The sequence below is a fragment of the Schistocerca piceifrons genome, chromosome 9 (assembly GCF_021461385.2).
Source record: "Schistocerca piceifrons isolate TAMUIC-IGC-003096 chromosome 9, iqSchPice1.1, whole genome shotgun sequence".
Lineage (NCBI taxonomy): Eukaryota > Metazoa > Arthropoda > Insecta > Orthoptera > Acrididae > Schistocerca > Schistocerca piceifrons.
The window spans coordinates 194363431-194390197 of NC_060146.1; positions in this window are offsets into that span (position 1 = coordinate 194363431).

Below are 26767 nucleotides of genomic sequence, written 5' to 3' on the forward strand. Positions count from 1 at the left end.
GAGCTTGAGAAAGTGTGAAAAGTGTTAATATATAGTAAAAACGGAAGAAAATCTCCCGTTTCGTCATATGTTTCGCAATGACGTAATGACTGATCGCCACAATTGTCGCCCTTCTCTCAGAAACATTTACATTTTTCGTTTGGAAACTTACAGGGGGTGCTGAGGTATTCGATGGCACTACAAGCAACAAAACAGAGCCTTCTAAGTTGAAGCAATCGGCAAGAAAGACGTAGTAAAATTAATGTTTTGGTTTTCGAATATTCAATTGTTAGCCGGTGTTAGTGTCTTGCAGTTGACCGAGGACCTTCAGGTAGTTGCATGAACTGAGGTCTTGTAGCCACAGAGCTTGAGAAATTGTGAAAAGTGTTAATATGTAGTAAAAACGGAAGAAAATCTCCCGTTTCGCCTTTTGTTTCGTAATGACGTAATGACTGATCGTCACAATTGTCGCATTTCTCTCAGAAACGTTTAAATTTATCGTTTGGAAACTTATGGCGGGTGCTGAAGTATTCGATGGCACTACAAGCAACAAAACAGAGCCTTCCAAGGTGAAGCAATCTGCAAGAAAGAAATAGTAAAATTAATGTTTTGGTTTTCGAATATTCAATGATTAGCCGGTGTTAGTGTCTTGCAGTTGACCGAGGACCTTGAGGTTTTGTATGAACTTAGGTCTCGCCGCCACAGAGCTTGACAAAGTGTGAAAAGTGTTAACATGTAGTAAAAACAGAAGAAAATCTCCCGTTTCGTCTTTCGTTTCGTAATGACGTAATGACTGATCGTCAAAATTGTCGCCCTTCTCTCAGAAACGTTTACATTTATCGTTTGGAAACTTACGGGGGGTGCTGTGATATTCGATGGCACTACAAGCAACAAAACAGAGCCTTCTAAGTTGAAGCAATAGGTAAGAAAGAAGTAGTAAAATTAATGTTTTGGTTTTCGAAAATTCAATTATTAGCCGGAGTTGGTGCCTTGCAGTTGACCGAGGACCTTGAGGTTTTGCATGAACTGTGGTCTCGCCGCCACAGAGCTTGAGAAAGTGTGAAAAGTGTTAATATATAGTAAAAACGGAAGAAAATCTCCCGTTTCGTCTTTTGTTTCGTAATGATGTAATGTCTGATCGTCACAATTGTCGCCCTTCTCTCAGAAACGTTTACATTTATCGTTTGGAAACTTACGGCGGGTGCTGAGGTATTCGATGGCACTACAAGCAACAAAACAGAGCCTTCTAAGTTCAAGCAATCGGCAAGAAAGAAGTAGTAAATTTAATGTTTTGGTTTTCGAATATTCAGTTATTAGCCGGAGTTAGTGCCCTGCATTTGACCGAGGACCTTGAGGTTTTGCATGAACTGAGGTCTCGCCGCCACAGAGCTTGAGAAAGTGTGAAAAGTGTTAATATGTAGTAAAAACGGAAGAAAATCTTCCGTTTCGTCTTTTGTTTCGTAATGACGCAATGACTGATCGTCTCAATTGTCGCCCTTATCCCAGAAACGTTTACATTTATCGTTTGGAAACTTACGGCGTGTGCTGAGGTATCCTTATCTCTACAAGCAACAAAATAGAGAATTCTAAGTTGAAGCAATCGGCAAGGAAGAGGTAGTAAAATTAATGTTTTGGTTTTCGAATATTCAATTATTAGACGGAGTTAGTGCCTTGCAGTTGACCGAGGACCTTGAGGTTTTGCAAGATCTAAGGTCTCGCCGCCACAGAGCTTGACAAAGTGTGAAAACTGTTAATATGTAGTAAAAACGGAAGAAAATCTCCAGTTTCGTCTTTTGTTTCGTAATGACCTAATGACTGATCATCACAATTGTCGCCCTTCTCTCAGAAACGTTTACATTTATCGTTTGGAAGCTTACGGCGGGTGCTGAGGTACCCTTGGCACTACAATCAACAAAACTGAGCCTCCTAAGTTGAAGCAATCGGCAAGAAGGAAGTAGTAAAATTAATGTTTTGGTTTTCGAATATTCAGTTATTAGCCGGAGTTAGTGCCTTGCATTTGACCGAGGACATTGAGGTTTTGCATGAACTGAGGTCTCGCCGCCACAGAGCTTGAGAAAGTGTGAAAAGTGTTAATATGTAGTAAAAACGGAAGAAAATCTCCCGTTTCGTCTTTTGATTCGTAATGACGTAATGTCTGATCGTCACAATTGGCGAACTTCTCTCAGAAACGTTTACATTTATCGTTTGGAAACTTACGGCGGGTGCTGTGATATTCGATGGCAATACAAGCAACAAAACAGAGCCTTCTAAGTTGACGCAATCGGTAAGAAAGAATTATTAAAATTAATGTTTTGGTTTTCGAAAATTCAATTATTAGCCGGAGATGGTGCCTTGCAGTTGACCGAGGACCTTGAGGTTTTGCATGAACTGTGGTCTCGCCGCCACAGAGCTTGAGAAAGTGTGAAAAGTGTTAATATATAGTGAAAAAGGAAGAAAATCTCCGGTTTCGTCTTTTGTTTCGTAATGACATAATGACTGATCGTCACAATTGTCGCCCTTCTCTCAGAAACGTTTACATTTATCGTTTGGAAACTTACGGCGGGTGCTGAGGTATCCTTGGCCCTACAAGCAACAAAACAGACCCTTCTAAGTTGATGCAATCGGCAAGAAAGAAGTAGTAAAATTAATGTTTTGGTTTTCGAATATTCAATTATTAGCCGGAGTTAGTGCCTTGCAGTTGACCGAGGACCTTGAGGTTTTGCATGAGATGAGGTTTCGCCGCTACAGAGCTTGAGAAAGTGTGAAAAGTGTTAATATGTAGTAAAAACGGAAGAAAACCTCCCGTTTCTTCTTTTATTTCGTAATGACGCAATGACTAATCGTCACAATTGTCGCCCTTCTCTCAGAAACGTTTACATTTATCGTTTCGAAACTTACGGCGGGTGCTGAGGTATTCGATAACACTACAAGCAACAAAACAGAGCCTTCTAAGTTGAAGAAATCGGCTAGAAAGAAGTAGTAAAAGTGATGTTTTGGTTTTCAAATATTCAATTATTAGCCGGAGTTAGTGCCTTGCAGTTGACCGAGGATCTTGAGGTTTTGCATGAACTGAGGGCTGGTAGCCACATAGCATGAGAAAGAGCGAAAAGTGTTAAAATATAGTAGAAATGGAAGAAAATCTCCCGTTTCGTCTATTGTTTCGTAATGACTTAATGACTGATCGTCACAATCGTCGCCCTTCTCTCACAAACGTTTACATTTATCATTTGGAAACTTACGCCGTGTGCTGAGGTATTCGATAACACTACAAGCAACAAAACAGAGCCTTCTAAGTTGAAGCAATTGGCTAGAAAGATGTAGTAAATGTACTGTTTTGGTTTTAGAATATTCAATTATTAGCTAGGGTTGGTGCATTGCAGTTGACCGAGGACCTTGAGGTTTTGCATGAACTGAGGTCTGGTAGCCACATAGCATGAGAAAGAGCGAAAAATGTTAATATATAGTAAAAACGGAAGAAAATCTCGCGTTTCGCCTTTTGTTTCGTAATGACGTAGTGACTGATCGTCACATTTGTCGCCCTTCTCTCAGAAACGTTTACATTTATCGTTTGGAAACTTACGCCGTGTGCTGAGGTATTCGATGGCAGTACAAGCAACAAAAATGAGCCTTCTAAGTTGAAGCAATCGGCAAGAAAGAACTAGTATCTGTAATGTTTTGGTTTTCGAATATTCAATTATTAGCCAGAGTTGGTGCATTGCAGTTGACCGAGGACCTTGAGGTTTTGCATGAACTAAGGTCTGGAAGCCACATAGCACGAGAAAGAGCGAAAAGTGTAAATATATAGTAAAAACGAAAGAAAATCTCGCGTCTCGTCTTTTGTTCCGTAATGACGTAATGACTGATCGTCATAATTGTCGCCCTTCTCTCAGAAACGTTTACATTTATCGTTTGGAAACTTACGCCGTGTGCTGAGGTATTCGATGGCACTGCAAGCAACAGAAGAGAGCCTTCTAAGTTGAAGCAATCGGAAACAAAGAAGTAGTAAATGTAATGTTTTGGTTTTCGAATATTCAATTATTAGCCAGAGTTGGTGCCTCGCAGGTAACCGAGGACCTTGAGGTTTTGCATGAACTGAGGTCTGGTAGCCACATAGCATGAGAAAGAGCGAAAAGTGTTAATATATAGTAAAAACGGAAGAAAATCTCGCTTTTCATCTTTTGCTTCGTAATGACGTAATGACTGATCGTCACAATTGTCGCCCTTCTCTCAGAAACGGTTACATTTATCGTTTGGAAACTTACGCCGTGTGCTGAGGAATTCGATGGCACTACAAGCAACAAAACAGAGCCTTCTAAGTTGAACCAATCGGCAAGAAGAAAGTAGTAAAATTAATATTTTTGTTTTCGAAAATTCATTTATTAGCCGGAGTTAGTGCCTTGCAGTTGACCGAGGACATTGAGGTTTTGCATGAACTGAGGTCTCGCCACCACAGAGTTTGAGAAAGTGTGAAAAGTGTTAATATATAGTAAAAACGGAAGAAAATCTCCCGTTTCGTCTTTTGTTTCGTAATGACGTAATGACTGATCGTCACAATTGTCGCCCTTCTCTCAGAAACGTTTACATTTATCGTTTGGGAAGTTGTGCCGTGTGCTGAGGTATTCGATGGCACTACAAGCAACAGAACAGAGCCTTCTAAGTTGAAGCAATCGACAAGAAAGAAGTAGTAAAAGTAATGTTTTTGGTTTTCGAATATTCAATTATTAGCCAGAGTTGGTGCATTGCAGTTGGTCGTATACCTTGAGGTTTTGTATGAACTGAGTCTGGTAGCCACATAGCATGAGAAAGAGCGAATAATGTTAATATACAGTAAAAACGGAAAGAAATGTCGCGTTTCGTTATTTGTTTCGTAATGACGTAGTGACTGATCGTCACAATTGTCGTCCTTCTCTCAGAAACGGTTATATTTATCGTTTGGAAACTTACGCCTTGTGCTGAGGTATTCGATGGCACTACAAGCAACAAAACAGAGCCTTCTAATTTGAAGCAATCGGCAAGAAGGAAGTAGTAAAATTAATATTTTGGTTTTTGAAAATTCAATTATTAGCCGGTGTTAGAGCCTTGCAGTTGTCCGAGGACCTTGAGGTTTTGCATTAACTGAGGTCTCGATGCTACAGAGCTTGAGAAAGTCTGAAAAGTGTTAATATGTAGTAAAAACGGAAGAAAATCTACCGTTTCCTCTTTTGTTTCGTAATGACGTAATGACTGATCGTCACAATTGTCGCCCTTGTCTCAGAAACGTTTACATTTATCGTTTGGAAACTTACGCCGTGTGCTGAGGTATTCGATGGCACAACAAGCAACAGAACAGAGCCTTCTAAGTTGAAGCAATCGGCAAGAAAAAAGTAGTAAATGTAATGTTTTGGTTTTAAAATATCCAATTATTAGCCAGAGTTGGTGCATTGCAGTTGACCGAGGACCTTGAGGTTTTGCATGAACTGAGGTCTGGTAACCACATAGCATGAGAAAGAGCGAAAAATGTTGATATACAGTAAAAACGGAAGAAAATCTCATGTTTCGTCATTTGTTTCGTAATGACGTAGTGACTGATCGTCACAATTGTCGCCCTTCTCTCAGAAAACGGTTACATTTATCGTTTCGAAACTTACGCCGTGTGCTGAGGTATTCGATGGCACTACAAGCAACAGAACAGAGCCTTCTAAGTTGAAGCAATCGACAAGAACGAAGTAGTAAAATTAATGTTTTGGTTTTCGAATATTCAATTATTAGCCAGAGTTGGTGCATTGCAGTTGACCGAGGACCTTGAGGTTTTGCATGAACTGAGGTCTGGTAGCCACATAGCATGAGAAAGAGCGAAAACTGTTAATATACAGTAAAAACGGAAAGAAATCTCGCGTTTCGTCTTTTGTTTCGTAATGACGTAGTGACTGATCGTCACAATTGTCGCCCTTCTCTCAGAAACGGTTACATTTATCGTTTGGAAACTTACGCCGTGTGCTGAAGTATTCGATGGCACTACAAGCAACAGAACAGAGCCTTCTAAGTTGAAGCAATCGACAAGAAAGAAGTAGTAAAAGTAATGTTTTGGTTTTCGAATATTCAATTATTAGCCAGAGTTGGTGCATTGCAGTTGACCGAGGACCTTGAGGTTTTGCATGAACTGAGGTCTGGTAGCCACATAGCATGAGAAAGAGCGAAAAATGTTAATATACAGTAAAAACGGAAAGAAATCTCGCGTCTCGTCTTTTGTTTCGTAATGACGTAGTGACTGTTCGTCACAATTGTCGCCCTTCTCTCAGAAACGGTTACATTTATCGTTTGGAAACTTACGCCGTGTGCTGAGGTATTCGATGGCACTACAAGCAACAAAACAGAGCCTTCTAAGTTGAAGCAATCGGCAAGAAAGAAGTAGTAAAAGTAATGCTTTGGTTTTCGAATATTCAATTATTAGCCAGAGTTGGTGCATTGCAGTTGACCGAGGACCTTTAGGTTTTGCATGAACTGAGGTCTGAAAGCCACATAGCATGAGAAAGAGCGAAAAGTGTTAATATATAGCAAAAACGGAAGAAAATTTCGCGTTTCGTTCTTTGTTTTGTAATGACGTAGCGACTGATCGTCACAATAGTCGCCCTTCTCTCAGGATCGGTTACATTTATCGTTTGGAAACTTACGTCGTGTGCTGAGGTATTCGATGGCACTACAAGCAACAAAACAGAGCCTTCTAAGATGAAGCAATCGGCAAGAAAGTAGTAGTAAAATTAATGTTTTGGTTTTCGAATATTCAATTATTAGCCGGAGTTAGTGCCTTGCAGTTGACCGAGGACCTTGAGGCTTTGCATGAACTTAGGTCTGGTAGCCACATAGCATGAGAAAGAGCGAAAAGTATTAATATATTGTAAAAACGGAAGAAAATTTCCCGTTTCGTCTTTTGTTTCGTAATGACGTAATGACTGATCGTCACAATTGTCGCCCTTCTCTCAGAAACGTTTACATTTATCGTTTGGAAACTTACGCCGTGCGCTGAGGTATTCGATGGCACTACAAGCAACAAAACAGAGCCTTCTAAGTTGAAGCAATCGGCAAGAAAGAAGTAGTAAAATTAATGTTTTGGTTTTCGAATATTCAATTATTAGCCGGAGTTGGTGCCTTGCAGTTGACCGAGGAGCTTGAGGTTTTGCATGAACTGAGGTCTTGCCGCCACAGAGCTTGAGAAAGTGTGAAAATTGTTAATATATAGTAAAAACGGAAGAAAGTCTCCCGTTTCGTCTTTTGTTTCGTAATGACGTAATGACTGATCATCACAATTATCGCTCTTCTCTAAGAAACGTTTACATTTATCGTTTGGTAACTTACGCCGTGTGCAGAGGTATTCGATGGCACTACAAGCAACAGAACAGAGCCTTTTAAGTTGAAGCAATCGGCAAGAAAGAAGTAGTAAATGAAATGTTTTGTAATTTCGAATATTCAATTATTAGCCAGAGTTGGTGCCTTGCAGTTGACCGAGGACCTTGAAGTTTTGCATGAATTGAGGTCTGGTAGCCACATAGCATGAGAAAGAGCGAAAAGTGTTAATATATAGTAAAAACGGAAGAAAGTCTCCCGTTTCGTCTTTTGTTTCGTAATGACGCAATGACTGAACATCACAATTATCGTCCTTCTCTAAGAAACGTTTACATTTATCGTTTGGAAACTTACGCCGTGTGCTGTGGTATTCGATGGCACTACAAGCAACAGAACAGAGCCTTCTAAGTTGAAGCAATCGGCAAGAAAGAAGTAGTAAATGTAATGTTTTGGTTTTCGAATATTCAATTATTAGCCAGAGTTGGTGCCTTCCAGTTGACCGAGGACCTTGAGGTTTTGCATGAACTGAGGTCTGGTAGCCACATAGCATGAGAAAGAGCGAAAAGTGTTAATATATTGTAAAAACGGAAGAAAATCTCGCGTTTCGTCCTTTGTTTCGTAATGACGTAGTGACTGATTGTCACAATTGTCGCCCTTCTCTCAGAAACGGTTACATTTATCGTTTGGAAAATTACGCCGTGTGCTGAGGTATTCGATGGCACTACAAGCAACAAAACATAGCCTTCTAATTTCAAGCAATCGACAAGAAGGAAGTAGTAAAGTTAATAGTTTGGTTTTTGAAAATTCAATTATTAGCCGGTGTTAGAGCCTTGCAGTTGTCCGAGGACCTTGAGGTTTTGCATTAACTGAGGTCTCGATGCTACAGAGCTTGAGAAAGTCTGAAAAGTGTTAATATGTAGCAAAAACGGAAGAAAATCTCCCGTTTCGTCTTTTGTTTCGTATTGACGTAATGACTGATCGTCACAATTGTCGCCCTTCTCTCAGAAACGTTTACATTTATCGTTTGGAAACTTACGCCGTGTGCTGAGGTATTCGATGGCACTACAAGCAACTGAACAGAGCCTTCTAAGTTGAAGCAATCGGCAAGAAAGAAGTAGTAAATGTAATGTTTTGGTTTTCGAATATTCAATTATTAGCCAGAGTTGGTGCATTGCAGTTGACCGAGGACCTTGAGGTTTTGCATGAACTGAGGTCTGGTAGCCACATAGCATGAGAAAGAGCGAAAAATGTTAATATACAGTAAAAACGGAAAGAAATCTCGCGTTTCGTCTTTTGTTTCGTAATGACGTAGTGACTGATCGTCACAATTGTCGCCCTTCTCTCAGAAACGGTTACATTTATCGTGTGGAAACTTACGCCGTGTGCTGAGGTATTCGATGGCACTACAAGCAACAAAACAGAGCCTTCTAAGTTGAAGCAATCGACAAGAAAGAAGTAGTAAATGTAATGTTTTGGTTTTCGAATATTCAATTATTAACCGTAGTTAGTGCCTTGATGTTGACCAATGACCTTGAGGTTTTGCATGAACTGAGGTCTCGCCGCCACAGAGGTTGAGAAATTGTGAAAAGTGTTAATATATAGTAAAAACGGAGGAAAATCTCCCGTTTCGCCTTTTGCTTCGTAATGACGTAATGACTGATCGTCACAATTGTCGCCCTTCTCTCAGAAACGTTTACATTTAGTGTTTGGAAACTTACGCCGTGCGCTGAGGTATTCGATGGCACTACAAGCAACAAAACTGAGCCTTCTAAGTTGAAGCAATCGGCAAGAAAGAAGTAGTAAAATTAATGTTTTGGTTTTCGAATATTCAATTATTAGCCGGAGTTGGTGCTTTGCAGTTGACCGAGGAGCTTGAGGTTTTGCATGAACTGAGGTCTCGCCGCCACAGAGCTTGAGAAAGTGTGAAAAGTGTTAATATATAGTAAAAACGGAGGAAAATCTCCCGTTTCGCCTTTTGCTTCGTAATGACGTAATGACTGATCGTCACAATTGTCGCCCTTCTCTCAGAAACGTTTACATTTATCGTTTGGAAACTTACGCCGTGTGCTGAGGTATTCGATGGCACTACAAGCAACAGAACAGAGCCTTCTAAGTTGAAGCAATCGGCAAGAAAAAAGTAGTAAATGTAATGTTTTGGTTTTCGAATATTCAATTATTAGCCAGAGTTGGTTTATGGCAGTTGACCGAGGACCTTGAGGTTTTGCATGAACTGAGGTCTGGTAGCCACATAGCATGAGAAAGAGCGAAAAGTGTTAATATATAGTAAAAACGGAAGAAAATCTCGCTTTTCGTCTTTTGTTTCGTAATGACATAGTGACTGATCGTCACAATTGTCGCCCTTCTCTCAGAAACGGTTACATTTATCGTTTGGAAACTTACGCCGTGTGCTGAGGTATTCGATGGCACTACAAGCAACAATACAGAGCCTTCTAAGATGAAGCAATCGGCAAGAAGGAAGTAGTAAATGTAATGTTTTGGTTTTCAAAAATTCAATTATTAGCCGGAGTTAGTGCCTTGCAGTTGACCGAGGACATTGAGGTTTTGCATGAACTGAGGTCTCGCCGCCACAGAGCTTGAGAAAGTGTGAAAAGTCTTAATATATAGTAAAAACGGAAGAAAATCTCCTGTTTCGTCTTTTGTTTCGTAATGACGTAATGACTGATCGTCACAATTGTCGCCCTTCTCTCAGAAACGTTTACATTTATCGTTTGGAAACTTACGCCGTGCGCTGAGGTATTCGATGGCACTACAAGCAACAGAACAGAGCCTTTTACGTTGAAGCAATCGGCAAGAAAGAAGTAGTAAATGACATGTTTTGTAATTTCGAATATTCAATTATTAGCCAGAGTTGGTGCCTTGCAGTTGACCGAGGACCTTTAGGTTTTGCATGAACTGAGGTCTGAAAGCCGCATAGCATGAGAAAGAGCGAAAAGTGTTAACATATAGCAAAAACGGAAGAAAATTTCGCGTTTCGTCTTTTGTTTCGTAATGACGTAGTGACTGATCGTCACAATTGTCGCCCTTCTCTCAGAAACGGTTACATTTATCGTTTGGAAACTTACGCCGTGTGCTGAGGTATTCGATGGCACTACAAGCAACAAAACAGAGCCTTCTAAGATGAAGCAATCGGCAAGAAAGAAGTAGTAAATGTAATGTTTTGGTTTTCGAATATTCAATTATTAACCGTAGTTAGTGCCTTGCTGTTGACCGATGACCTTGAGGTTTTGCATGAACTGAGGTCTCGACGCCACAGAGGTTGAGAAATTGTGAAAAGTGTTAATATATAGTAAAAACGGAGGAAAATCTCCCGTTTCGCCTTTTGCTTCGTAATGACGTAATGACTGATCGTCACAATTGTCGCCCTTCTCTCAGAAACGTTTACATTTATCGTTTGGAAACTTACGCCGTGCGCTGAGGTATTCGATGGCATTACAAGCAACAAAACTGAGCCTTCTAAGTTGAAGCAATCGGCAAGAAAGAAGTAGTAAAATTAATGTTTTGGTTTTCGAATATTCAATTATTAGCCGGAGTTAGTGCTTTGCAGTTGACCGAGGACCTTGAGGTTTTGCATGAACTGAGGTCTCGCCGCCACAGAGCTTGAGAAAGTGTGAAAAGTGTTAATATGTAGTAAAAACGGAAGAAAATCTCCCGTTCCGTCTTTTGTTTCGTAATGACGTAATGACTGATCGTCACAATTGTCGCCCTTCTCTCAGAAACGTTTACATTTATCGTTTGGAAACTTACGCCGTGCGCTGAGGTATTCGACGGCACTACAAGCAACAAAACAGAGCCTTCTAAGTTGAAGCAATCGACAAGAAAGAAGTAGTAAAAGTAATGTTTTGGTTTTCGAATATTCAATTATTAGCCAGAGTTGGTGCATTGTATTTGACCGAGGACCTTGAGGTTCTGCATGAACTGAGGTCTGGAAGCCACATAGCATGAGAAAGAGCGAAAGGGGTTAATATATAGTAAAAACGGAAGAAAATCTCGTGTTTCGTCAGTTGTTTCGTAATGACGTAGTGACTGATCGTCACAATTGTCGAGCTTCGCTCAGAAACGGTTACATTTATCGTTTGGAAACTTACGCCGTGTGCTGAGGTATTCGATGGCACTACAAGCAACAAAACAGAGCCTTCTAAGTTGAAGCAATCGGCAAGAAGGAAGTAGTAAAATTAATATTTTGGTTTTCGAAAATTCAATTACTAGCCGGAGTTAGTGCCTTGCAGTTGACTGAGGACCTTGAGGTTTTGCATGAAGTGAGGTCTCGCCGCCACAGAGCTTGAGAAAGTGTGAAAAGTGTTAATATATAGTAAAAACGGAAGAAAATCTCGCGTTTCGTGTTTTGTTTCGTAATGACGTAATGACTGATCGTCACAATTGACGCCCTTCTCTCAGAAACGTTTACATTTATCGTTTGGAAACTTACGCCGTGTGCTGAGGTATTCGATGGCACTACAAGTAACAAAACAGAGTCTTCTAAGTTGACGCAATCGGCAAGAAAGATGTAGTATATGTAATGTTTTGGTTTTCGAATATTCAATTATTGGCCAGAGTTGGTGCATTGCAGTTGACCGAGGACCTTTAGGTTTTGCATGAACTGAGGTCTGAAAGCCGCATAGCATGAGAAAGAGCGAAAAGTGTTAACATATAGCAAAAACGGAAGAAAATTTCGCGTTTCGTCTTTTGTTTCGTAATGACAGAGTGACTGATCGTCACAATTGTCGCCCTTCTCTCAGAAACGGTTACATTTATCGTTTGGAAACTTACGCCGTGTGCTGAGGTATTCGATGGCACTACAAGCAACAAAACAGAGCCTTCTAAGATGAAGCAATCGGCAAGAAAGAAGTAGTAAATGTAATGTTTTGGTTTTCGAATATTCAATTATTAACCGTAGTTAGTGCCTTGATGTTGACCAATGACCTTGAGGTTTTGCATGAACTGAGGTCTCGCCGCCACAGAGGTTGAGAAATTGTGAAAAGTGTTAATATATAGTAAAAACGGAGGAAAATCTCCCGTTTCGCCTTTTGCTTCGTAATGACGTAATGACTGATCGTCACAATTGTCGCCCTTCTCTCAGAAACGTTTACATTTATCGTTTGGAAACTTACGCCGTGCGCTGAGGTATTCGATGGCACTACAAGCAACAAAACTGAGCCTTCTAAGTTGAAGCAATCGGCAAGAAAGAAGTAGTAAAATTAATGTTTTGGTTTTCGAATATTCAATTATTAGCCGGAGTTGGTGCTTTGCAGTTGACCGAGGAGCTTGAGGTTTTGCATGAACTGAGGTCTCGCCGCCACAGAGCTTGAGAAAGTGTGAAAAGTGTTAATATATAGTAAAAACGGAGGAAAATCTCCCGTTTCGCCTTTTGCTTCGTAGTGACGTAATGACTGATCGTCACAATTGTCGCCCTTCTCTCAGAAACGTTTACATTTATCGTTTGGAAATTTACGCCGTGTGCTGAGGTATACGATGGCACTACAAGCAACAGAACAGAGCCTTCTAAGTTGAAGCAATCGGCAAGAAAAAAGTAGTAAATGTAATGTTTTGGTTTTCGAATATTCAATTATTAGCCAGAGTTGGTTTATGGCAGTTGACCGAGGACCTTGAGGTTTTGCATGAACTGAGGTCTGGTAGCCACATAGCATGAGAAAGAGCGAAAAGTGTTAATATATAGTAAAAACGGAAGAAAATCTCGCTTTTCGTCTTTTGTTTCGTAATGACATAGTGACTGATCGTCACAATTGTCGCCCTTCTCTCAGAAACGGTTACATTTATCGTTTGGAAACTTACGCCGTGTGCTGAGGTATTCGATGGCACTACAAGCAACAATACAGAGCCTTCTAAGATGAAGCAATCGGCAAGAAGGAAGTAGTAAATGTAATGTTTTGGTTTTCAAAAATTCAATTATTAGCCGGAGTTAGTGCCTTGCAGTTGACCGAGGACATTGAGGTTTTGCATGAACTGAGGTCTCGCCGCCACAGAGCTTGAGAAAGTGTGAAAAGTCTTAATATATAGTAAAAACGGAAGAAAATCTCGTGTTTCGTCTTTTGTTTCGTAATGACGTAATGACTGATCGTCACAATTGTCGCCCTTCTCTCAGAAACGTTTACATTTATCGTTTGGAAACTTACGCCGTGCGCTGAGGTATTCGATGGCACTACAAGCAACAGAACAGAGCCTTTTACGTTGAAGCAATCGGCAAGAAAGAAGTAGTAAATGACATGTTTTGTAATTTCGAATATTCAATTATTAGCCAGAGTTGGTGCCTTGCAGTTGACCGAGGACCTTTAGGTTTTGCATGAACTGAGGTCTGAAAGCCGCATAGCATGAGAAAGAGCGAAAAGTGTTAACATATAGCAAAAACGGAAGAAAATTTCGCGTTTCGTCTTTTGTTTCGTAATGACGTAGTGACTGATCGTCACAATTGTCGCCCTTCTCTCAGAAACGGTTACATTTATCGTTTGGAAACTTACGCCGTGTGCTGAGGTATTCGATGGCACTACAAGCAACAAAACAGAGCCTTCTAAGATGAAGCAATCGGCAAGAAAGAAGTAGTAAATGTAATGTTTTGGTTTTCGAATATTCAATTATTAACCGTAGTTAGTGCCTTGCTGTTGACCGATGACCTTGAGGTTTTGCATGAACTGAGGTCTCGACGCCACAGAGGTTGAGAAATTGTGAAAAGTGTTAATATATAGTAAAAACGGAGGAAAATCTCCCGTTTCGCCTTTTGCTTCGTAATGACGTAATGACTGATCGTCACAATTGTCGCCCTTCTCTCAGAAACGTTTACATTTATCGTTTGGAAACTTACGCCGTGCGCTGAGGTATTCGATGGCATTACAAGCAACAAAACTGAGCCTTCTAAGTTGAAGCAATCGGCAAGAAAGAAGTAGTAAAATTAATGTTTTGGTTTTCGAATATTCAATTATTAGCCGGAGTTAGTGCTTTGCAGTTGACCGAGGACCTTGAGGTTTTGCATGAACTGAGGTCTCGCCGCCACAGAGCTTGAGAAAGTGTGAAAAGTGTTAATATGTAGTAAAAACGGAAGAAAATCTCCCGTTCCGTCTTTTGTTTCGTAATGACGTAATGACTGATCGTCACAATTGTCGCCCTTCTCTCAGAAACGTTTACATTTATCGTTTGGAAACTTACGCCGTGCGCTGAGGTATTCGATGGCACTACAAGCAACAAAACAGAGCCTTCTAAGTTGAAGCAATCGACAAGAAAGAAGTAGTAAAAGTACTGTTTTGGTTTTCGAATATTCAATTATTAGCCAGAGTTGGTGCATTGCATTTGACCGAGGACCTTGAGGTTTTTCAATGAACTGAGGTCTTTAAGCCACATAGCATGAGAAAGAGCGAAAGGTGTTAATATATAGTAAAAACGGAAGAAAATCTCGCGTCTCGTCTTTTGTTTCGTAATGACATAGTGACTGATCGTCACAATTGTCGTCCTTCTCTCAGAAACGGTTACATTTATCGTTTGGAAACTTACGCCGTGTGCTGAGGTATTCGATGGCACTACAAGCAACAAAACAGAGCCTTCTAAGTTGAAGCAATCGGCAAGAAGGAAGTAGTAAAATTAATATTTTTGTTTTCGAAAATTCAATTATTAGCCAGAGTTGGTGCATTGCATTTGACCGAGGACCTTGAGGTTCTGCATGAACTGAGGTCTGGAAGCCACATAGCATGAGAAAGAGCGAAAGGGGTTAATATATAGTAAAAACGGAAGAAAATCTCGTGTTTCGTCCGTTGTTTCGTAATGACGTAGTGACTGATCGTCACAATTGTCGAGCTTCGCTCAGAAACGGTTACATTTATCGTTTGGAAACTTACGCCGTGTGCTGAGGTATTCGATGGCACTACAAGCAACAATACAGAGCCTTCTAAGATGAAGCAATCGGCAAGAAGGAAGTAGTAAAAGTAATGTTTTGGTTTTCGAAAATTCAATTATTAGCCGGAGTTAGTGCCTTGCAGTTGACCGAGGACATTGAGGTTTTGCATGAACTGAGGTCTCGCCGCCACAGAGCTTGAGAAAGTGTGAAAAGTGTTAATATATAGTAAAAACGGAAGAAAATCTCCTGTTTCGTCTTTTGTTTCGTAATGACGTAATGACTGATCGTCACAATTGTCGCCCTTCTCTCAGAAACGTATACATTTATCGTTTGGGAAGTTACGCCGTGTGCTGAGGTATTCGATGGCACTACAAGCAACAAAACAGAGCCTTCTAAGTTTAAGCAATCGACAAGAAAGAAGTAGTAAAAGTAATGTTTTGGTTTTCGAATATTCAATTATTAGCCAGAGTTGGTGCATTGCATTTGACCGAGGACCTTGAGGTTCTGCATGAACTGAGGTCTGGAAGCCACATAGCATGAGAAAGAGCGAAAGGTGTTAATATATAGTAAAAACGGAAGAAAATCTCGTGTTTCGTCCGTTGTTTCGTAATGACGTAGTGACTGATCGTCACAATTGTCGCCCTTCGCTCAGAAACGGTTACATTTATCGTTTGGAAACTTACGCCGTGTGCTGAGGTATTCGATGGCACTACAAGCAACAATACAGAGCCTTCTAAGATGAAGCAATCGGCAAGAAGGAAGTAGTAAATGTAATGTTTTGGTTTTCAAAAATTCAATTATTAGCCGGAGTTTGTGACTTGCAGTTGACCGAGGACATTGAGGTTTTGCATGAACTGAGGTCTCGCCGCCACAGAGCTTGAGAAAGTGTGAAAAGTGTTAATATATAGTAAAAACGGAAGAAAATCTCCTGTTTCGTCTTTTGTTTCGTAATGACGTAATGACTGATCGTCACAATTGTCGCCCTTCTCTCAGAAACGTTTACATTTATCGTTTGGAAACTTACGCCGTGCGCTGAGGTATTCGATGGCACTACAAGCAACAGAACAGAGCCTTTTACGTTGAAGCAATCGGCAAGAAAGAAGTAGTAAATGATATGTTTTGTAATTTCGAATATTCAATTATTAGCCAGAGTTGGTGCCTTGCAGTTGACCGAGGACCTTTAGGTTTTGCATGAACTGAGGTCTGAAAGCCGCATAGCATGAGAAAGAGCGAAAAGTGTTAACATATAGCAAAAACGGATGAAAATTTCGCGTTTCGTCTTTTGTTTCGTAATGACGTAGTGACTGATCGTCACAATTGTCGCCCTTCTCTCAGAAACGGTTACATTTATCGTTTGGAAACTTACGCCGTGTGCTGAGGTATTCGATGGCACTACAAGCAACAAAACAGAGCCTTCTAAGATGAAGCAATCGGCAAGAAAGAAGTAGTAAATGTAATGTTTTGGTTTTCGAATATTCAATTATTAACCGTAGTTAGTGCCTTGCTGTTGACCGATGACCTTGAGGTTTTGCATGAACTGAGGTCTCGACGCCACAGAGGTTGAGAAATTGTGAAAAGTGTTAATATATAGTAAAAACGGAGGAAAATCTCCCGTTTCGCCTTTTGCTTCGTAATGACGTAATGACTGATCGTCACAATTGTCGCCCTTCTCACAGAAACGTTTACATTTATCGTTTGGAAACTTACGCCGTGCGCTGAGGTATTCGATGGCATTACAAGCAACAAAACTGAGCCTTCTAAGTTGAAGCAATCGGCAAGAAAGAAGTAGTAAAATTAATGTTTTGGTTTTCGGATATTCAATTATTAGCCGGAGTTGGTGCTTTGCAGTTGACCGAGGACCTTGAGGTTTTGCATGAACTGAGGTCTCGCCGCCACAGAGCTTGAGAAAGTGTGAAAAGTGTTAATATGTAGTAAAAACGGAAGAAAATCTCCCGTTCCGTCTTTTGTTTCGTAATGACGGAATGACTGATCGTCACAATTGTCGCCCTTCTCTCAGAAACGTTTACATTTATCGTTTGGAAACTTACGCCGTGCGCTGAGGTATTCGATGGCACTACAAGCAACAAAACAGAGCCTTCTAAGTTGAAGCAATCGACAAGAAAGAAGTAGTAAAAGTAATGTTTTGGTTTTCGAATATTCAATTATTAGCCAGAGTTGGTGCATTGCATTTGACCGAGGACCTTGAGGTTTTTCAATGAACTGAGGTCTTTAAGCCACATAGCATGAGAAAGAGCGAAAGGTGTTAATATATAGTAAAAACGGAAGAAAATCTCGCGTCTCGTCTTTTGTTTCGTAATGACATAGTGACTGAACGTCACAATTGTCGTCCTTCTCTCAGAAACGGTTACATTTATCGTTTGGAAACTTACGCCGTGTGCTGAGGTATTCGATGGCACTACAAGCAACAAAACAGAGCCTTCTAAGTTGAAGCAATCGGCAAGAAGGAAGTAGTAAAATTAATATTTTTGTTTTCGAAAATTCAATTGTTAGCCAGAGTTGGTGCATTGCATTTGACCGAGGACCTTGAGGTTCTGCATGAACTGAGGTCTGGAAGCCACATAGCATGAGAAAGAGCGAAAGGTGTTAATATATAGTAAAAACGGAAGAAAATCTCGTGTTTCGTCCGTTGTTTCGTAATGACGTAGTGACTGATCGTCACAATTGTCGCCCTTCGCTCAGAAACGGTTACATTTATCGTTTGGAAACTTACGCCGTGTGCTGAGGTATTCGATGGCACTACAAGCAACAATACAGAGCCTTCTAAGATGAAGCAATCGGCAAGAAGGAAGTAGTAAAAGTAATGTTTTGGTTTTCGAAAATTCAATTATTAGCCGGAGTTAGTGCCTTGCAGTTGACCGAGGACATTGAGGTTTTGCATGAACTGAGGTCTCGCCGCCACAGAGCTTGAGAAAGTGTGAAAAGTGTTAATATATAGTAAAAACGGAAGAAAATCTCCTGTTTCGTCTTTTGTTTCGTAATGACGTAATGACTGATCGTCACAATTGTCGCCCTTCTCTCAGAAACGTATACATTTATCGTTTGGGAAGTTACGCCGTGTGCTGAGGTATTCGATGGCACTACAAGCAACAAAACAGAGCCTTCTAAGTTTAAGCAATCGACAAGAAAGAAGTAGTAAAAGTAATGTTTTGGTTTTCGAATATTCAATTATTAGCCAGAGTTGGTGCATTGCATTTGACCGAGGACCTTGAGGTTCTGCATGAACTGAGGTCTGGAAGCCACATAGCACGAGAAAGAGCGAAAGGTGTTAATATATAGTAAAAACGGAAGAAAATCTCGCGATTCGTCCTTTGTTTCGTAATGACGTAGTGACTGATCGTCACAATTGTCGCATTTCTCTCAGAAACGGTTACATTTATCGTTTGGAAACTTACGCCGTGTGTGAGGTATTCGATAGCACTACAAGCAACAAAACAGAGCCTTCTAAGTTGAAGCAATCGGCAAGAAAGAAGTAGTAAAATTAATGTGTTTGTTTTCGAATATTCAATTCATAGCCAGAGTTGGTGCATTGCAGTTGACCGAGGACCTTGAGGTTTTGCATGAACTGAGGTCTGGAAGCCACATATCATGAGAAAGAGCGAAAAGTGTTAATATATAGTAAAAACGGAAGAAAATCTTGCGTCTCGTCTTTTGTTTCGTAATGAGGTAATGACTGATCGTCATAATTGTCGCCCTTCTCTCAGAAACGTTTACATTTGTCGTTTGGAAACTTACGCCGTGTGCTGAGGTATTCGATGGCACTGCAAGCAACGGAAGAGAGACTTCTAAGTTGAAGCAATCGGCAAGAAAGAAGTAGTAAATGTAATGTTTTGGTTTTCGAATATTCAATTATTAGCCAGAGTTGGTTTATGGCAGTTGACCGAGGACCTTGAGGTTTTGCATGAACTGAGGTCTGAAAGCCGCATAGAATGAGAAAGAGCGGAAAGTGTTAATATATAGCAAAAACGGAAGATAATCTCGCGTTTCGTCCTTTGTTTCGTAATGACGTAGTGACTGATCGTCACAATTGTCGCCCTTCTCTCAGAAACGGTTATATTTATCGTTTGGAAACTTACGCCGTGTGCTGAGGTATTCGATGGCACTACAAGCAACAAAACAGAGCCTTCTAAGATGAGGCAATCGGCAAGAAAGAAGTAGTAAAATTAATGTTTTGGTTTTCGAATATTCAATTATTAGCCGGAGTTGGTGCCTTGCAGTTGACCGAGGACCTTGAGGTTTTGGATGAACTTAGGTCTGGTAGCTACATAGCATGAGAAAGAGCGAAAAGTATTAATGTATTGTAAAAACGGAAGAAAATCTCCCGTTTCGTCTTTTGTTTCATAATGACGTAATGACTGATCGTCACAATTGTCGCCGTTCTCTCAGAAACGTTTACAGTTGTCGTTTGGAAACTTACGCCGTGCGCTGACGTATTCGATGGCACTACAAGCAACAAAACAGAGCCTTCTAAGTTGAAGCAATCGGCTAGAAAGAATTAGTAAAATTAATGTTTTGGTTTTCGAATATTCAATTATTAGCCGGAGTTGGTGCCTTGCAGTTGACCTAGGACCTTGAGGTTTGCATGAACTGAGGTCTGGTAGCCACATAGCATGAGGAAGAGCGAAAAGTGTTAATATATTGTAAAAACGGAAGAAAATCTACCGTTTCGTCTTATGTTTCGTAATGACGTAATGACTGATCGTCACAATTGTCGCCCTTCTCTCAGAAACGTTTATATTTATCGTTTGGAAACTTACGCCGTGCGCTATGGTATTCGATGGCACTACAAGCAACAAAACAGAGCCTTCTAAGTTGATGCAATCGGCAAGAAAGAAGTAGTATAATTAATGTTTTGGTTTCTGAATATTCAACTATTAGCCGGAGTTGGTGCCTTGCAGTTGACCGAGGACCTTGAGGTTTTGCATGAACTGAGGTCTGGTAGCCACATAGCATGAGAAAGAGCGAAAAGTGTTAATATATAGTAAAAATGGAAGAAAATCTCCCGTTTCGTCTTTTGTTTCGTAATGACGTAATGACTGATCGTCACAATTGTCGCCCTTCTCTCAGAAATGTTTACATTTATCGTTTGGGAACTTACGCCGTGCGCTGACGTATTCGATGGCACTACAAGCAACAAAACAGAGCCTTCTAAGTTGAAGCAATCGGCAAGAAAGAAGTTTTGAAAGTAATAATTTGGTTTTCGAATATTCAATTATTAGCTGGAGTTGGTGCCCTGCAGTTGACCGAGGACCTTGAGGTTTTGCATGAATTTAGGTCTGGTAGCCACATAGCATGAGAAAGAGTGAAAAGTGTTCATATATTGTAAAAAAGGAAGAAAATCTCCCGTTTCGTCTTTTGTTTCGTAATGACGTAATGACTGATCGTCACAATTGCCGCCCTTCTCTCAGAAACGTTTACATTTACCGTTTGGAAACTTACGTCGTGCGCTGACGTATTCGATGGCACTACAAGCAACAAAACAGAGCCTTCTAAGTTGAAGCAATCGGCAAGAAAGAAGTAGTAAAATTAATGTTTTGGTTTTCGAATATTCTATTATTAGCCGGAGTTGGTGCCTTACAGTTGACCGAGGACCTTGAGGTTTTGCATGAAATTAGGTCTGGTAGCCACATAGCATGAGAAAGAGCGAAAAGTGTTAATATATTGTAAAAACGGAAGAAAATCACCCGTTTCGTCTTTTGTTTCGTAATGACTGATCGTCACAATTGTCGCCCTTCTCTCAGAAACGTTTACATTTATCGTTTGGAAACTTACGCCGTGCGCTGATGTATTCGATGGCATTACAAGCAACAAAACAGAGCCTTCTAAGTTGAAGCAATCGGCAAGAAAGAAGTAGTAAAATTAATGTTTTGGTTTTCGAATATTCAATTATTAGCCTTAGTTGGTGCCTTGCAGTTGACCGATTACCTTGAGGTTTTGCATGAACTGAGGTCTGGTAGCCACATAGCATGAGAAAGAGCGAAAAGTGTTAATATATTGTAAAAACGGAAGAAAATCTCCCGTTTCGTCTTTTGTTTCGTAATGACGTAACGACTGATCGTCACAATTGTCGCCCTTCTCTCAAAAACCTTTACATTTATCGTTTGGAAACTTACGCCGTGCGCTGACGTATTCGATGGCACTACAAGCAACAAAACAGAGCCTTCTAAGTTGAAGCAATCGGCATGAAAGAAGTAGTAAAATTAATGTTTTGGTTTTTCGAATATTCAGTTATTAGCCGGAGTTGGTGCCTTACAGTTGACCGAGGCCCTTGAGGGTTTGAATGAACTGAGGTCTGGCAGCCACATAGCATGAGAAAGAGCGAAAAGTATTAATATATAGTAAAAACGGAAGAAAATCTCCCGTTTCGTCTCTTGTTTCGTAATGACGTAATGACTGATCGTCACAATTGTCGCCCTTCTCTCAGAAACGTTTACATTTATCGTTTGGAAACTTACGTCGTGCGCTGACGTATTCGATGGCACGACAAGCAACATAACAGAGCTTTCTAAGTTGAAGCAATCGGCAAGAAAGAAGTAGTAAAATTAATGTTTTGGTTTTCCAATATTCAATTATTAGCCGGAGTTGGTGCCTTGCAGTTGACCGAGGACCTTGAGGTTTGGCATGAAATTAGGTCTGTTAGCCACATAGCATGAGAAAGAGCGAAAAGTGTTAATATATTGTAAAAACGGAAGAAAATCTCCCGTTTCGTCTTTTGTTTCGTAATGACGTAATGACTCATCGTCACAACTGTCGCCCTTCTCTCAGAAACCTTTACATTTATCGTTTGGAAACTTACGCCGTGCGCTGACGTATTCGATGGCACTACAAGCAACAAAACAGAGCCTTCTAAGTTGAAGCAATCGGCAAGAAAGAAGTAGTAAAATTAATGTTTTGGTTTTCGAATATTCATTTATTAGCCAGAGTTGGTGCCTTGCAGTTGACCGATTACCTTGAGGTTTTGCATGAACTGAGGTCTGGTAGCCACATAGCATGAGAAAGAGCGAAAAGTGTTAATATATTGTAAAAACGGAAGAAAATCTCCCGTTTCGTCTTTTGTTTCGTAATGACGTAATGACTGATCGTCACAATTGTCGCCCTTCTCAAAGAAACGTTTACATTTATCGTTTGGAAACTTACGTCGTGCGCTGACGTATTCGATGGCACGACAAGCAACATAACAGAGCTTTCTAAGTTGAAGCAATCGGCAAGAAAGAAGTAGTAAAATTAATGTTTTGGTTTTCCAATATTCAATTATTAGCCGGAGTTGGTGCCTTGCAGTTGACCGAGGACCTTGAGGTTTTGCATGAAATTAGGTCTGGTAGCCACATAGCATGAGAAAGAGCGAAAAGTGTTAATATATTGTAAAAACGGAAGAAAATCTCCCGTTTCGTCTTTTGTTTCGTAATGACTTAATGACTGATCGTCACAATTGTCGCCCTTCTCTCAGAAACCTTTACATTTATCGTTTGGAAACTTACGCCGTGCGCTGATGTATTCGATGGCACTACAAGCAACAAAACAGAGCCTTCTAAGTTGAAGCAATCGGCAAGAAAGAAGTAGTAAAATTAATGTTTTGGTTTTCGAATATTCAACTATTAGCCGGAGTTGGTGCCCTGCAGTTGACCGATTACCTTGAGGTTTTGCATGAACTGAGGTCTGGTAGCCACATAGCATGAGAAAGAGCGAAAAGTGTTAATATATTGTAAAAACGGAAGAAAATCTCCCGTTTCGTCTTTTGTTTCGTAATGACGTAACGACTGATCGTCACAATTGTCGCCCTTCTCTCAGAAACGTTTACATTTATCGTTTGGAAACTTACGTCGTGCGCTGACGTATTCGATGGCACTACAAGCAACATAACAGAGCTTTCTAAGTTGAAGCAATCGGCAAGAAAGAAGTAGTAAAATTAATGTTTTCGAATATTCAATTATTAGCTGGAGTTGGTGCCTTGCAGTTGACCGAGGACCTTGAGGTTTTGCATGAACTGAGGTCTGGTTGCCACATAGCATGAGAAAGAGCGAAAAGTGTTAATATATTGTAAAAACGGAAGAAAATCTCCCGTTTCGTCATTTGTTTCGTAATGACGTAATGACTGGTCGTCACAATTGTCGCCCTTCTCTCAGATACGTTTACATTTATCGTTTGGAAACTTACGTCGTGCGCTGACGTATTCGATGGCACTACAAGCAACAAAACAGAGCCTTCTAAGTTGAAGCAATAGGCAAGAAAGAGGTAGTATAATTAATGTTTTGGTTTTCTAATATTCAATTATTAGCCGGAGTTGGTGCCTTGCACTTGACCGAGGACCTTGAGGTTTTGCATGAAATTAGGTCTGGTAGCCACATAGCATGAGAAAGAGCGAAAAGTGTTAATATATTGTAAAAACGGAAGAAAATCTCCCGTTTCGTCTTTTGTTTCGTAATGACGTGATGACTGATCGTCACAATTGTCGCCCTTCTCTCAGAAACGTTTACATTTATCGTTTGGAAACTTACGCCGTGCGCTGACGTATTCGATGGCACTACAAGCAACAAAACAGAGCCTTCTAAGTTGAAGCAATCGGCAAGAAAGAAGTAGTAAAATTAATGTTTTGGTTTTCGAATATTCAATTATTAGCCGGAGTTGGTGCCTTGCAGTTGACCGATTACCTTTAGGTTTTGCATGAACTGAGGTCTGGTAGCCACATAGCATGAGAAAGAGCGAAAAGTGTTAATATATTGTAAAAAAGGAAGAAAATCTCCCGTTTCGTCTTTTGTTTCGTAATGACGTAATGACTGATCGTCACAATTGTCGCCCTTCTCTAAGAAACGTTTACATTTATCGTTTGGAAACTTACGCCGTGTGCTGAAGTAATCGATGGCACTACAAGCAAGAAAACAGAGCCTTCTAAGTTGAAGCAATCGGCAAGAAAGGAGTAGTAAAATTAATGTTTTGGTTTTCGAATATTCAATTATTAGCCGGAGTTGGTGCCTTGCAGTTGACCGAGGACCTTGAGGTTTTGCATGAACTGAGGTCTGGTAGCCACAAAGCATGAGAAAGAGCTAAAAGTGTTAACATATAGTAAAAACGGAAGAAAATCTACCGTTTCGTCTTTTGTTTCGTAATGACGTAATGACTGATCGTAACAATTGTCGCCCTTCTCTCAGAATCTTTACTTTTATCGTTTGGAAACTTACGCCGTGCGCTGAGGTTTTCGTTGGCACTACAAGCAACAAAACAGAGCCTTCTAAGTTAAAGCAATCGGCAAGAAAGAAGTAGTAAAATTAATGTTTTGGTTTTCGAATATTCAATTATTAGCCGGAGTTGGTGCCTTGCAGTTGACCGAGGACCTTGAGGTTTTGCATGAACTGAGGTCTGGTAGCCACATAGCATGAGAAAGAGCGAAAAGTGTTAATATATTGTAAAAACGGAAGAAAATCTCCCGTTTCGTCTTTTGTTTCGTAATGACGTAATGACTGATCGTCACAATTGTCGCCCTTCTCTCAGAAACGTTTACATTTATCGTTTGGAAACTTACGCCGTGCGCTGTCGTATTCGATGGCACTACAAGCAACGAAACAGAGCCTTCTGAGTTGAAGCAATCGGGAAGAAAGAAGTAGTAAAATTAATGTTTTGGTTTTCGAATATTCAATTATTAGCCGGAGTTGGTGCCTTTCAGTTGACCGAGGACCTTGAGGTTTTGCATGAACTGAGGTCTGGTAGCCACATAGCATGAGAAAGAGCGAAAAGTGTTAATATATTGTAAAAACGGAAGAAAATCTCCCGTTTCGTCTTTTGTTACGTAATGACGTAATGACTAATCGTCACAATTGTCGCCCTTCTCTCAGAAACGTTTACATTTATCGTTTGGAAACTTACGCCGTGCGCTGACGTATTCGATGGCACTACAAGCAACAAGACAGAGCCTTCTAAGTTAAAGCAATCGGCAAGAAAGGAGTAGTAAAATTAATGTTTTCGAATATTCAATTATTAGCCGGAGTTGGTGCCTTGCAGTTGACCGAGGACCTTGAGGTTTTGCATGAACTTAGGTCTGGTAGCGACATAGCATGAGAAAGAGCGAAAAGTGTTAATATATTGTAAAAACGGAAGAACATCTCCAGTTTCGTCTTTTGTTTCGTAATGACGTAATGACTGATCGTCACAATTGTCACCCTTCTGTCAGAAACGTTTATATTTATCGTTTGGAATCTTACGCCGTGCGCTGACGTAATCGATTTCACTACAAGCAACAAAACAGAGCCTTCTAAGTTGAAGCAATCGGCAAGAAAGGAGTAGTAAAATTAATGTTTTGGTTTTCGAATATTCAATTATTAGCCGGAGTTGGTGCTTTGCAGATGACCGAGGACCTTGAGGTTTTGCATGAACTGAGGTCTGGTAGGCACATAGCATGAGAAAGAGCGAAAAGTGTTAATAAATTGTAAAAACGGAAGAAAATCTACCGTTTCGTCTTTTGTTTCGTAATGACGTAATGACTGATCGTCACAATTGTCGCCCTTCTCTCAGAAACGTTTACATTTATCGTTTGGAAACTTACGTCGTACGCTGGCGTATTCGATGGCACTACAAGCAACAAAACAGAGCCTTCTAAGTTGAAGCAATCGGCAAGAAAGAAGTAGTAAAATTAATGTTTTGGTTTTCGAATATTCAATTATTAGCCGGAGTTGGTGCCTTGCAGTTGACCGAGGACCTTGAGGTTTTGCATGAATTTAGGTCTGGTAGCCACATAGCATGAGAAAGAGCGAAAAGTGTTAATATATTGTAAAAACGGAAGAAAGTCTCCCGTTTCGTCTTTTGTTTCGTAATGACGTAATGACTGATAGTCACAATTGTCGCCCTTCTCTCAGAAACGTTTACATTTATCGTTTGGAAACTTACGCCGTGCGCTGACGTATTCGATGGCACTACTAGCAACAAAACAGAGCCTTCTAAGTTGAAGCAATAGGCATGAAAGAAGTAGTAAAATAAATGTTTTGGTTTTCGAATATTCAATTATTAGCCGGAGTTGGTGCCTTGCAGTTGACCGATTACCTTGAGGTTTTGCATGAACTGAGGTCTGGTAGCCACCTAGCATGAAAAAGAGCGAAAAGTGTGAATATATTGTAAAAACGGAAGAAAATCTCCCGTTTCGTCTTTTGTTTCGTAATGACGTAATGACTGATCGTCACAATTGTCGCCCTTCTCTCAGAAACGTTTATATTTATCGTTTGGAAACTTACGCCGTGCGCTATGGTATTCGATGGCACTACAAGCAACAAAACAGAGCCTTCTAAGTTGAAGCAATCGGCAAGAAAGAAGTAGTAAAATTAATGTTTTGGTTTTCGAATATTCAACTATTAGCCGGAGTTGGTGCCTTGCAGTTGACCGATTACCTTGAGGTTTTGCATGAACTGAGGTCTGGTAGCCACATAGCATGAGAAAGAGCGAAAAGTGTTAATATATTGTAAAAACGGAAGAAAATCTCCCGTTTCGTCTTTTGTTTCGTAATGACGTAACGACTGATCGTCACAATTGTCGCCCTTCTCCCAGAAACGTTTACATTTATCGTTTGGAAACTTACGTCGTGCGCTGACGTATTCGATGGCACTACAAGCA